Source organism: Protopterus annectens, chromosome 10.part0 (genome assembly GCF_019279795.1).
Source record: "Protopterus annectens isolate FY-2018-M chromosome 10.part0, PAN1.0, whole genome shotgun sequence".
Taxonomy (NCBI): domain Eukaryota; kingdom Metazoa; phylum Chordata; order Ceratodontiformes; family Protopteridae; genus Protopterus; species Protopterus annectens.
In genome coordinates this window covers 419745855-419760833 of record NC_056744.1, presented here as the reverse complement: position 1 = coordinate 419760833, position 14979 = coordinate 419745855, and the positions used below count along the sequence as shown (strand labels likewise).

The 14979-nt window shown below is 43.3% G+C and overlaps 1 protein-coding gene across 1 annotated transcript in view; it reads left to right on the top strand.

The window, feature by feature from the left end:
• Positions 1 to 14979, top strand: part of CDC73 (cell division cycle 73) — a 2122897-nt gene that overhangs the window by 1019488 nt on the left and 1088430 nt on the right. The window lies entirely within an intron of this gene.

Below are 14979 nucleotides of genomic sequence, written 5' to 3'. Positions count from 1 at the left end.
GCATTTCTCGAGGCACCTGCCAGCTTGGGAGTCCATCACATCAGATCGCTGGGTGCTTCGTATCATATCCAGAGGTTACCAAATTCCCCTGTATCATTTCCCCAAACTCAGAAACCTCCCCGATGTACCATCCGATCAGAGGGAGGTAGCAGCTTCAGAGATTCAGCAGCTCCTAGAAAAAAAAGCGCCATCCAACCCGCCCCCCCAGACCAGCACGGATTAGGCTTTTACTCCAGGTTCTTTCTGGTGCCAAAAAAGACGGGGGACTTGAGGCCAATTCTCGACCTCTCCCTTTTGAACCTATCAGTAACCAAGCAAAAATTCCAGATGGTCACTCTTCAATCCATCCTCCCCCTATTGCGGGAGAATGACTGGATGTGCTCAATAGACCTCAAGGATGCGTACTACCACATTCTGATGGACAGACGATCCAGGAGGTTCCTCCACTTCTGGCTGGGAGCCAGTCACTACCAGTTCAGGGTCCTTCCGTTTGGTCTCACCACAGCCCCCAGGGTGTTTACCAAAGTATTAGCAGTGATAGCAGCCCACCTGAGACTCCGGGGAATGCAGGTTTTTCCATACCTGGACGACTGGCTCCTGACCGCCCCGACAAGGCATCTACTTTGCTCAGCCAGGGACTACTTTTTCCGGCTTGCTCCCCAGCTGGGCATCACCATCAACAGGGACAAATCTTCTCTTGCTCCGACTCAGGTGATAGAGTTTATAGGGCCAAGTTGGATACGAGAAACCTTCTAACATTCATGACTGCGGAACGACTGTAAAACCTGAGGCTTCATGTGCGGGCCATTATCCAGTTAGAAGCTCCATCGGCGGGGTTGGTCCTGAGGGCTCTAGGCTCCATGGCGGCGGCAATCACTCTTCTGCCATTGGCTCGTCTGAATATGAGGGTCCTGTAATGGACCCTTCAAGTCCAGTGGTCCTTTCTACATTACTCCCTAAGCCATCCTCTTCCCCTCAGCAGGGCTTGCAGGAGGGCTCTCTTATGGTGGCTCCAATCTCCGGACCTCCATATGGGACGTCCCTTCTCCACACCTCCTCCCCTCGCCACGGTGACCACGGACACCTCTCGCCTCGGGTGGGGGGGGGCATTGCTCAGGCAGGACAGTCCAAGGCACGTGGAAAGACACAGAGACCTCATTGCATATCAATGTCCTGGAGATGAGGGCGGTGCTATTGGCGTTGCAAGCACTTCAGAACCTTCTTCCTGTAGGAACTATTGCGATACAGACGGACAACATGTCAGTTGTCTGGTACATCAACAAACAGGGGGGAACCAGGTCCTATCCTCTCTGTCGAGAGGCCATGAGAGTGTGGGAATGGGCGATCTCCACCAACCGCTTTCTTATTGCAATGCTCATTCCGGGATGGTCCAACATACTGGCGGACAGGCTCAGCCGCACCATTCTTTCCCCTTATGAGTGGTCTCTCAATCCCCAGGTAGCGAAGCGGATTTTTGCCGAGTGGGGGCAACCCTGTTGCAATCTCTTCGCTTCTCCCTCAAATACGAAATGCAACAGTTACTTCGCTCTAATTCCCCCCTTCGGGGAATCCCCGAGAGACGCTCTGGTGCATGCTTGGCCTCCAGATCTACTTTATGCTTACCCACCTCTACCTCTGATGCTGAAACGCATACAGAAAGCCAGTCAGTTGGGGAGCAGAATGATCCTCATTGCCCCATTCTGGCCTCATCAAACGTGGATGTTCATCGTGCATACAGCTGCAGTAATCACAGATGGGTTCTCTGCCGTCAGGCGGGTCCTCGGTCAGCCAAATTCCAAAGTCTTGGTCCGGCGTCGGTTGTTGTCGCTTTCTTTCCTGATGTCAGTGTGACAGGGGTCTATAAGACACAGCCGACACCATATTCTTCAGTCTTTTTTGCCGCGCGGTGACCGAAGCAGAAGCAGTTCGCAAGTGCCGGTCGGCCAGCTCCTGAATTTACGAAAAATTGGAAACCGAAGTCTTCATTAAAGCTAAGTACCCCGTTGGGGAAACTTTTCTTGCCTCTGACCGATGTCAGAAAACGTTAACAATTGTATTTCTTGTGGGAAGCAAATACCGCATAAGGATTTCCATTCCCTCTGCATACATTGTTTAGGCCCAGACCACGACGTCTCGGGCTGTCGCTTTTGCGCTACTTTCAATAAGCGCACTATTAAGCGTTGGGCGGAGTTTGCCCAACACTTTTTCGGTAAAGCTTTTGATTATAAAATGTTGTCGGAGACTCCGACTATTGTTTTGTCCAAAAACCACAAGCCAAAACCGGCTACACGTGGTCCGGTTCTCAGCGAGACGCCTATGCAGTCCCTGACTACCGACGACACTATTTTGGCGGGGTCTTCTGTACGCGAGACCGCAGGTACCTCGGCCCAAACCCAGACTACAACCACCAAAGCCACTGTGAGCGTTGAGCCTCCTAATGTGGACAGGTCCACTTCCACCCATGGTGTCTTTAGACCCTCATCTTCCTTTTCAATTAAGGCCTTTACTAAGTCCAAATCAGCCAGGCATCCCAAGAGGCCTGTTGCACAGGGCCCATCTCCAGGCCCCATGCCTAAAAAGCAGATGCTTAAAATGGCTGAGGATTTAATTACTCTTATCAGGGGTTCCCAACCCCCTCCAGACAAGAGACCCAGAGTGGAGGAAGATTCTCCCTCTTCTGATCAGGGCTCCATTTTTTCAGATCATTCTGATGTAGAGGAACACTCTTTCTCTCCTTTTGAAGATTCTGATGCAGAGCAGTCCATTCCTTCTGTATCTCCCCCTGAGGACTTTTCCTTTGGGGAAACCTTGCACACCTTGAGGGAACACTTCCATTGCGAAGGCCAAGACTTTTCTGATTCCAAGAAAAAACTTAGGGAATTTCTTTTGTTACCACAACACAGACCTCTGGCGATACCTCCTGTCTTGGACATACTGGATGATGTTTATTCGGAGGCTTGCCTTAATCTGGATTCCCTGCCTCCTGCCCCAGTCAAGCCTGATAGGTACTACAGAGTTCCTAACTCTCATCAATTTCTGTACAAAAGTCATAATGCTGACCCTGAAACCATTTCTCAAGGCCCCAAGGGAATGAAGGCCTCTACTGCTAAGAATCCACTACCTTCCGAAAGAGAGTCAAGATCCTTAGAAAGGTGGGGAAAAAAGGTGTACACCTCGGCCACCCTAGCCATGAGGGCCTTAAATTGTCAGTTTCATATGCTTAAATATCAGCAGTTTCTGTTGTCACAATTAAGAAATAAAATGTCTCAACCTGAACAACCAGATTTGAAGGAGTTGCAGGATATGATGCATAGTGCAGAACAAGTGGGTAAACACACCTTACAATGTGGCTATGATGCCCTAGAGGCCTCAAGTAGAGCTGCTGTTGCAGGTTCAGTTATTCGTAGACATGCATGGCTTAGGGAACAAATCTTGTCTGATCATGTGAAAGCTAAGCTACTAGATGCTCCTTTACAAAAGGATGTGTTATTTGGTACTAATGCTGAGGAGATACTATGGAAAATGGAAGAAAAAGCCAAATCTATGCAATCTGTCAAAGCTTTTCTACAGGTTCAACCACCACATTTTAGCAGAAATTGGCCTTCTAAAAACTGGTCCTTTCCAGCCATGGACAAGCCCCAAAGAGGTAGATACAGGCACTCAAGGGGCAGAGGACAATCACAAGGATCATATAGAGGCAGACAATGGCAAACTCCAGCACCAAGAGGTGGCGAAGACAGTGCTCAACAATATAGGAAACAAACCCAATGACTTCCACCTTTCCATGCCAAGCAAGTCTCAGCTGGCAGCACCCTTGGGAGGAAAGCTAGCATTATTTACAAGAAATTGGCATATTGTCACAACAGACAAATGGATCCTGGATGTTATAGACCGAGGCTACAGATTTCATTTTCACACTCTACCAAAAATGAGAGGCATGCCAAACCTGCCACACAATCAAAGGGCAGAGGCTCAACTACAAATTTCAAAGCTCATAGATATGAAAGCTATTCAAGAGGTACCTACACACGAACAAGGCCAAGGTTTTTATTCCAGGCTATTTCTGGTACCAAGGAAAGGAACCGACTGGAGACCCATTTTGGACTTATCCATCCTAAACACTTTCTTACTCGTACCAAAATTCAAGATGCTCACATTACAGCAGCTTCTTCCCATGCTGGGCAAGGAGTTTTGGCTGGTAACATTGGACCTCAAGGAGGCATACCTGCATGTCCCATTCAGACAAAGCTGCAGAAGATACCTCAGATTTCTTGCAGGTTCAATCCACTATCAATTCTCTGCATTGCCCTTTGGCTTATCTACTGCGCCCAGAGTATTCACGAAATGCCTGGCATCAGTAATTGCCTACTGCAGACTTCAAGGGATACAAATTTACCCTTATTAGGACGACTGCCTGATCCAAGCGGACAGCAAGCACATACTTCTGGATCATCTGGCTTATGCAACACGGTTACTGAACTCTCTGGGATACACAATCAACAAAGAGAAATCCAGACTAACACCATCTCAGAAAATAACTTTCCTGGGTGCCAACTTGGACACAAACACCCAGATGGCCTATCTTACACCAGAAAAACAGGGGCAACTAACTCGGTACTTCAAAATACTAGCAAATTGTACCAGGCTTACTGCAAGGAAAATCCTGCAGGCTCTGGGCTTCATGGCATCTTGCATTCTTTTAATCCCATGTACAAAGTTGCATATGAGGAAACTTCAATGGTACCTAAAAAACCTATGGTCTTAACACAGCCACAGTTTGGAAACAATAATACCAATAATTCCATGTTTACAAAAGGAATTTCTATGGTGGGCCCAAGCATGTCAAACAAACACAGGTCTCCCATTCTGCAAGCCTCAAGCAAATCAAGTCATCACAACAGACGCCTCAGATTACGTCTGGGGGGCGCACCTGACAGGTGCATTCAGGGCAAATGGTCCCAAAAAGAAAAGCACCTTCACATCAATCAAAAAGAAATGCTAGCAGTGATAAATGCAATTACAGCTTTCAAGGACCTCCTACATCCAGGACAATTATTGATAAGAACAGACAACACCACAGTAATGTGGTACATAAACAAACAAGGAGGAACACATTCATACCCCTTGTGCAGACTAGCCATGACACTATGGAACTTGGCTCTGGAATGGCAAATCGAACTTCAAGCACAGTACTTGCCAGTACTTGGAAAACACGCTGGCAGACAATCTAAGCAGAAATATGACAGATCCACACGAATGGAAGTTGCATCCTCAAGTGTTTACAAAGATAATCCAAGCGTGGGGGAGGCCAGACATAGACCTCTTCGCCTCCCACAGGAATCATCAATTGGAAAAGTTTTGTTCAAGGACCTTTCATCCAAAGGCCTGGAGAGTGGACGCCCTTTCATTCAGTTGGACAGCATGGACAGTGTACGCTTTCCCACCTCTGCCTCTTCTGCCCAAGGTGCTCTTGAAAGCAAGAGCAGACAGACCGAAGATGATACTGATTGCTCCAAACTGGCCAAGACAACACTGGTATCCACTCCTGAGGAGCCTAACACATACTCCTCCCTGGCCCCTACCTCTAATGCCTCTTCTGTTGACTCAGCACAGCTACAAAACTCTTCACAGCCAGCTGAAAACACTCAGTCTCGCTGCATGGAAAATTCCTTAACTCCTCAACACACCCTACTCCCCAAAGAGGTGCAGGATGTCATTTTGTAGGCCAGAAGGCCATCTACTAGAAAGGCTTACTCCGCAAAATGGAAACGGTTTTGCTCTTGGAATGAGAAAAAAGGCCAGGACCCTAGAAAACTGAATTTGCCTCAGGTACTACAGTATCTAGCTGAGCTGCTGAACAGTGGACTTTCATTTTCCTCTATAAAAATCCATGCCTCAGCCATTTCTGCAGAATTCAACACGGATCCACCCTTATTCTCTCACCCACTCTTAAGACAGTTCCTCAGAGGGGCTAAGAATATAAGACCACCAAGGAAACAACCAGTGCCAGCCTGGGATCTTAATTACATTTTAGAAAAATTAACATTGCCTCCCTTTGAACCAGCTGCCTCAACAGATTTGCAATATTTGTCCTGGAAAACAGCTTTCCTTCTGGCCATTACCTCAGCTCGTAGGGTTTCAGAACTACAAGCCCTCATGGCTGTGCAGCCCTTTCTCATCTCATCAGGACAGGGTTTCCCTTCGAACCAACCCATCATTTATGCCTAAAGTGGTATCCAGGGTAGCTTTAAATCAAGCCATACACTTGCCTACCTTTTACCCTAATCCTCAAAACAAAGGGGAAAGGCTGCTACACTCCTTAGACATCCATAGACAGTTATGTTACTATTTGGACAGAACAAAGCCTTTCAGGAAATCAGAACAACTCTTTGTGTCCTATGCTGTAGGAGCTCAAGGGAAGCCAGTTACCAAACAGACTATTTCAAAATGGATAGGTCACTGCATACGATTTTGTTACTCATGTCATGGAAACCTGTCCCTACAGGCATCAGATCCCACTCCACCAGGGCCACAGCTACCTCTACAGCCTTCCTCAGAGGGGTTCTTACCAAAGATATTTTGGAGGCAGCCACTTGGAGTTCTGTGCATACCTTCACAAAACACTACCACCTGCTTTTATATTCCAAAACTAGAGCAGGCTTTGCCACTGCTGTGTTGCAGGGCATTCTGGCTCATCCCAGTTCCATCTATTGCCTACCACCCTGTGCGTAGCTTTGGGATTCTACCCATCTGTGATTACTGCAGCTGTATGCACGATGAACATAGTACAGTTTTGTACCTACCATTAATGTAGATGTTAGAGTGCTAATACAGCTGCAGTACAGGTTTCCCTCCCTCCTTCCCCTCTTGGTAAAGGACTAGTGGCTAACACCTCCTCTTGCAACCTAATTTGGGGTTATCCTTCTATGGTGTATTTGCTTGCAACTACTGTTTTTTTGCTTACTTTGCATTGCTTGAATATATATAGATTTATATAATTTATCTATTGCCTTCCTTTTGGGGGCACCTGACATCTGGGGCAAGAAAGACTGAAGAATATGGCGTCGGCTGTGTCTTATATACCCCTGTCGCACTGACGTCAGGAAAGAAAGCGACAGCAACCGACGCCAGACCAAGACTTTGGAATTCGGCCGACCGAGGATCCGCCTGACGGCAGAGAACCCATCTGTGATTACTGCAGCTGCATTAGCACTCGAACATCTACATTTATGGTAGGTACAAAACTGTACTTTCTCTTACCTGTGGTCTCACCTGGTAAATCCTCCTTGGATTCTGGATCCCCTACCGGATCTAATATCTCATCCCCTAGATCTCCCGATCCCGAACCTGGACAACCTCAAGTTGACAGCTTGGCTGCTCCAGTTCCACTCCTAGTCAGGACTCCCGGAATCTCTTCCTCAGTTAAAGCCATCGTAGTAGCAGCACACAAACCTTCCACTAGAAAGGTCTATCGCAGTAAGTGGAAGCGTTTCTCCATCTGGGCGGAGAATCATAACTTAGATCCCTTCACAGCACCATTGCCCACTGTGTTGGATTTCCTTACAGGTCTATTTCATCAGGGGGCTAGCTGCTCTACGGTCAAGGTTCAACTGGCAGCTATTTCTCATTACCATATGGGACATGAGTCAGGCTCTTTGATTACGGCAAAATTGTGTAAAACCTTTCTCAAGGGTACCTTCCTGCTCAGACCTCCTGTCAAGGAAGTTGTACCCCCTTGGGATTTATCACTAGTCCTACAGGCCTTAACAGCTCCCCTTTTGAACTTGCTGCTTCGGTTGATCTTAGGTACCTATCTTGGAAAACGGCGTTCCTTGTCGCTATTACTTCAGCGAAAAGAGTTTCTGAATTTCAGGCCCTTTGTGTAAAACCCCCGTATTTGGCCTTTCACCAGGATAGAGTGTACCTCAGGACCAATCCCTCGTTCCTTCCCAAGGTGGCTTCAGAGGCTAATATCAACCAATCCATTAACCTCCAGTCTTCTTTCCTAAGTATCAGAACAAAGGAGAATACAAACTGCATTCGTTAGATGTGCATAGACAACTGCGCTTCTACATTCACAGGACTGCTGGTCATAGACAATCCGACCAGTTGTTCATCTACTTTGCCAAATTTAATTTGGGTAAACCTGTCTCTAAGGTCACTTTATCACGATGAATCTCAGTGTATTCTATTGGCCTATGAAAGTTCTGGGAGGCCCGCACCTCAGGGTGTTCGTGCACATTCTACTCGCTCTATATCTACCTCTGCTGCCTTTAGGTCTAGAGTGTCTTTAGATGATATCTGCTCCGCAGCCACGTGGCCCTCATCTCATACCTTTATCAACCATTATAAGCTGGACGTTATCTCCAGAGGGAGAGCATCTTTTGGCTCCACAATGCTCCGGAATATCCTTCCATGATGGCCGCCCAAGTTCCAGGTAGCTGGGGACTCTGTGCCAAAGGTTGCTGACAAATGAAGTGCCTACTTCAGATTGAGAAGTTATGTACTCACCATAACGTTCCATCTGAGTAGGAAACTTCATTTGTCTGCAACCATCCCCCCCTCCTTCCCCCTGACCTTCAGAATTTTAGTTCCTGGATGTCCTCCTCCTAATCCCATTCGGGATGTATTTAACCTTTTAGCTGCTTGTAGGAGGGCAAACTTGATCTGAGGTTAGTCAGGGTTGGCAGGGGATTATGGGTAAGGGGAAGAGCTAGGAGCTCGGATCTTATAGCTGTGAAACAAGTTGCCGGCTCGGATTCGAGATCGGATCCGATACTCAAAGGTTGCAGACAAATGAAGTTTCCTACTCAGATGGAACGTTGTGGTGAGTACATAACTTCTTATTTATGGCTTCTCAGCTACCTGAAAGTAAACCTTAGTACAAAGTAAGGTTGCATCCTCCACTGATGGTACATTTAACACGGATAGATATACTGTAAGGTTCTCTGCTAGGGGTCCTCTACTCTTATCCTTCTTTGTATATGATCTTCTCTTAGAACTGCTAAATTTTAAATCAGTGTTTGGAGAGAGAGAGTGTGTGTGTATGCAAGTGTATCTCTCTCTCTATATATATATATATATATATATATATATATATATATATATATGTGTGTGTGTGTATATATATATATATATATATATATATATATATATATATATATATATATATTTTCATGATACTGAACGTGCACACCCACAAAGAGATTGTGGGTGTATTATAGGGTTGGAGATAGATTGGTTAAGAGGATATATTAAAATTGTGTAAGATTTTGAGCGTTTAGGGTTAGGTTAGGGGATACATTTTAGTGTGTGTGTGCACATGCATGTGTGTCATGAGAGTTCCAACTTCCATCTGCAGTGCCAATGTTATGGGAACAGCTTTTTTTCTGGTTTAGGATGCAGGTTAGAGTTAAGGGCAGGATTGTTATGTGTTACTACAGTGGAGCAAGGAGGCTTTGCTGGTTACAAATGATCCAGTAATCCAAAATCTCTTATACCTCCATAAACCAAATAGCCCAGCTAATACTAGGACCATAGTTATGAATCCACTTCAAATAAAAGCAAATGATGAAGGTATAGATTAGGAACACTATGTTTTCCCACCTCTCTAGAACAAACTGACTTTACAAGTTAAACAGTCTGACACACTGTCAGCCTTTAAAAAGGTTAACTGGTTTGGGTATTAATAATGTCATAAATTCATCCCTGGTATGAATGGCCTGGCCTTTATTGAAAAGGGAGGAAAGGCTTAAGGGGGGAGGGTACCTGCAAAGCTGAAATGTCCTTGCAGCTCAATTGTTTTGCATCTCCTATGAGCCTATGTCCTTTTGACTGTCACATCCTTGTATGGAAGCAGAGTTATTGGGCATAACATGCTTAGGCCTCCTTTCCTGGTGACTACTGGGTGACCTGCATGGAGTTGCAGTGTGGGAGTAGAGAAAGGAGTATATGTGCTGTCTTGTCTGCACTGAAGGCGGAGATCTTTTACAGTGTGGCAAGAAGACTTGGACAAAAAATATATGCATGTTTTTTTTACAGACAGTATGTGCACTGGTAACTGCATTTCAGGATCATAACATGTTTACATGACAACAACAAAAAAGTATATCAGTCAAATACTTTTAATGTACTTTTTGCTTTTTTGTTTGAGGCCATTTTGACATGTCAGTTTCTGTAAGCGTAACCCTACTCGTACATTCAGAGGTTTTGGTTCTTCCAGGGGAAGCACATTATTAAAATGAATGCGTTTCCTCTCATGCCAACCTCTGTATTTCAGCTCTCGTCTTGTGCAGCTGATATTTGTGGCTCCCCTGATTTTCATTGAAATAATTTTTTCACGTTGGTTCCAAGTGTGTTACAAGCCTATAAAGAGGGCACTTACAACTGTATACAGAGCTTTATCATTTTCTGCAGATATCAGTCTCCACTGAAAGTTCAGTTTCTTAAAGTTTATTACATTAAAACGTTGACTAAATGGCGTTGTTGTACTGTACTGGTTCACCAGATACGCAGTAGCAAGTGCCGCCCAAACCCCGCTCCAGCTGTTTGATGTCTTGCTGTACTTACGAATAACTAAAATGAAGTGGTTTTATCGGCATGAATATTCATTTTGATGTGGAAGCCAATGCATGTGGAGTTGGGTGAGCCAGAACAGTATAGCAAAGCTGTGAATATTTTAATGTGATTTCCACGGCTTTTCTTTTAATATAAACTACTACAAGTAATCTTAAACCGCCTTATTACATCAACTATACAAGTAATCCCAGTGAATATAAATTACTTTTTTCCTTTGCTTTTGCAGGGGGCAAGCCCCCCTGCACCCCTTGTGGGGGCGCTGCGTTCCCACACCCCCGCTACTTGAGTATACCAACTCCGAGAACCGACTACAAGGGGGGTGTTGGGGGGCTTGCCACTTGCTAAAGCAAAGGGAAAAAGTAATTGCCGTTTATATTCACTGGGATTACTTGATTAGTTAATATAATAAAGCGGTTTAGTATTACTTGTAGTTTATATTCAAAGCCATGGAAATCGCATTAAAGTACAAACAAGGTCCTTGAGCATCTGCATTACAAAGAGATGAAAACTAAACTGTCACAGGAACGTAGAGTACTGAGCTCCTTATCTACATTCATTATGTGCATGTCGTTACGGGCTAATGTACATAGCATGTCAGTCATGCCTCATTTCCATACCACTTCCCGGATATTAGGCTTGTTAATCAACATGGCCACGCCCACTCCTGCACAAACCCACCGGTGAGCCAGTACACTACAACGATGGCCAACTAAATATATAAAAAGATAGTTACATAATTCTCAATTTGTGGTAAGAGAAGCCCGAGTCAATTTGTTATGTTAATTATTCTAAAATTGCCACAGTCATCCTTGGCTTTTTGTTAATTGTTTTTGATCTTAGACGTACTGGATTAAACAATGGGTTCCAGCAGAGGTGAAAATGGTCATATCCAAATTGATAAGGTGCGAAGTGCATTGTTTTCTGGCTCAGTACTGACTTTCATTTTATTGAATGAGAGGTTTAAATGCTGAGCTGTTTAAAATGGCTTATGCAATTCAGTGTGTCTATTTGTGCTTTAATTGTAGGCTAGTAAAGTCAGATATTGTCTCGGTGCATCATGTGGAGAGAAGACTTGGCTTAATTGTTTGGGGGTGGTTATGCTGTTTTGAGATGTCACTTTGTACAGAATTCTGCTTAGTTGTGGAACTCGGAAGGGAAGGTTGGACAAGAGGTTAGTGCAGCCTCTTTTTTTTTTTTTTTTTTTTTTTTTATTAAATTACTACTTTTTTAAGAATTTTTACTTTTTGTGGTTGGTTCATGATTTGCTATAGGTGAGTTGAAGTTTGGAGCAAGTTTTACAGCTAATTGCTATATTTTGCTGTTTAAGCTGTTCTGTAGAGGCTGTGCAAGCCATCTGGAGAAGCAGTCAGTGTTGTAGGAGATGGCTGCTCAAAGAATTAATGGCACTTGGTTAGACTACACACTTGGACATTAAGGGCATGTGAACATTTTTATGGAGATTCAGATTTAAACTGCATTATTGATGACATATCGTGTTTGTATTTATTACAGGAGAAATTTAAGTGGACATTATGTATGTAATGTAATTCTTGTTTACATGTTGCATGGTTTATATAGTGTAAAGATGTTTTCCTTTTGTGGAAGTTGACATTTAAGTTTAGAATTAATTTTGTTGAGGGGTTGTGAAACCGGAGTTGTCACTTCACCTCTTGGTGTTGTATTTGAGAGTGATTATGGCCATGTTTTTTTGCTCAAGATACTGGGTAGGTTTTATTGCTGGCTCAGTTGAAGCAGTGGTCTGCTTCACACAAAAACATGGCTCTAGTAAGACATTCTGGTACATGCTTACACGCCTACTGAAGGATGCTACAGGTTAGTGCATGTTTTTATGTACAAGATTATTTAAATTCTTTCAGTATTCATGTCAAGTCCTGAATGTGGAGTATATGTTGTAGGAAGAAATAAGTATGAATGATGCATTCAGTGTATTGTTGTGCCATGTTCTGTGCATAAGTAGCAGGTTCGTAGGTTCATACTAGACTAATGATCACCAGAGTCTTTACAAATACAAAACCAGGGGTAACTTTTAAATATTACCCTAATTCACGTTAGTTGGAGAGTAACCAGATTTTCAACAACACGGATTTCCTAAAGACTAAGTATGAAACTCCAGTGTCTGACATTACGGACTAACTGTAATCTTTAGTGATTTACCAGAAAACGAAATCATTTTATAAGGGGAAGGGGATAGTTTGAAGTAGTTATTGACCAATAATATTGCTTTTGCATTTTTTCAGTCTGAGGTTTGCTGTGACAAATTGTCTTGAAGACTGTAGACAGTTATAGAAATAAGGGGAGACTAGTTTGTCGTTGCCTCCGTCTGTATCAAGAGTATCTATAAGGGTTAAAAGTGTATGGTTAGTGCTATGGCAGGCATGTTTTTCAAGCATTTCATAGAGGATGGGTTTAACATGATGGTGAAAGTCTTCACCTCATAAACACAGAATACACGTTTTGATTCTGACTTTGGGGCAGTTAGCCTACTATTCTCCCATGAACCTAAGATCGCTGTCTAAGATTACAGATGTCTGTTGAATTTCCTACTTTGTGTAGATAGGTAATGTGTGATTGTTTCCAAAGAAAGGGACCATGGGATTACAAAATTGACACATTTATAAGGACTGAGACCAGATCGGCAATGCTAATGGGTGCTATTGTAAGGTACTCACTTGGAAGGTCGCCATCCGAAACTGAGCATGGTTTGAGTTGAATTGTTTTATACAGAATGAGGGCACTGGTTTGAAGGTGAAAGGGGTTATAGCACTGGTTTGAAGGTGAAAGTGGTTGTAGTGATGTATGGCTTTTGGGCAGGCTTGGAATTAGATGTGGGAATCCTTGGTTAAGAACACTATACTATCTTTGCTATAGGAGATTCATTCTATTGTAGGTTTGAGTGACAAGTATTTTGGAGAGAGAGAGATTAAAGTTGAATTTTTGACCAAGATGGAAGATTCCTTTAATAGATGACTGGAATCTTTTTAAGGGTTGTGTTAGCTATTGTTGAGAGTATTCTAGCATAGTTTTTTGCCTTTGCTTTTTATTACAAATGTGGAGCATTCTGATTGAGATATTGCGATATTTTGTATTTCTACCAGTCTTTCCACACTTTTTATTTATCCTGCTTTGGCATTCTTCTCTTTTTGGATAACCAAATTGCATTATTTGTTTTTACTCTCTTCCTTCTAGGAGTTGTCAGGCTATTTAGGAAAGTTGCATTGAATTCATTTAATGCATCATGTAAGGGTGGGATATTTTGGATATTCCAGTTAAAAGATAATAGGGTAGTTATGCATATGTCTGGGTTAAACTTGGACAGATTGCATGTTTTATAAACATGACATTTAAGTGGATGTTTCAGATGTATGGTTCAAGTTCCCCATATCTTTTGGGTTTCTAATACCATTATTGGGAATGCATGCTGTTCCTAAGTTAGGTTATGGTTTCATGAAAATAGTATTGCTTCAGTCTTTGTTATCCAAAAGTGCTCTTCGTAGAACTCACAATGGGCTCAGAATTGATTCCTGCAATTCATACAGAGTTAAATTTATAGGTAGCATATGTAAAAAAAAGATTTTTTTTCCAACCCATTGTTCCTACTACTAGTATTGGAACAGTCTGGGCAGTTTTCCTCCACTTTGTTCTCATTTTTGCCTGCAAATCTTGTTAATTAATGACTTTGCCATTACAGTGTCTTACATACAGAAAGAAACAATGTGTAGCAACTGCAATAATCAATGCTACTTTTGTATTTTTTTTCATTAACTGTTATATCTAGTGTTCTTGCTTCTACTTTTTTGAACTGTTGGCAATGGCTAGGTTATCTATTAGTGAAGTGCCATGCACCCAGGTCTGTGCAGAAGTGGGCGTATGTGTAATGATTGACGGGGGGGAGGGGCGTGGAAGTGGCCTGTGACTGACAGGTATGCAGATTTCCATGTGACATCATGCATACATTGGTTGCAGATGCAGTTGAAGGGCACTAGTTAAAAAAAATAACCATCTTGCACAAACTTCGAGAAATTTTACTCTGTGCTCACTAGTAAAAACTGTATTACTGTAAAACCTTTGTTCTTAATTTGTACTTTGTAGATCAAGAAATGTGTGCATCGCACTTCGGACTAATGTGTTTAACTTTGAATAGTTCCGCTCCTGGTTTGTACCAACTTTCAACTTGCTTCTATAGCTAAGCCATCTGTGCTTCAAAACAAAACTGATCAACTATAGGTCAAGGCTCAAGTAATGCCTTAATCTAGCTAGGCTGCTAGGGGTCTTTATATTTATCGACCTCAAAACAGCAACCCAGAAAAGGAACATACTCTGCAAGCATACAGCAAAAATTGACGCCAGCATGACAGCTGTGTATGCATGTGAGAATATCTA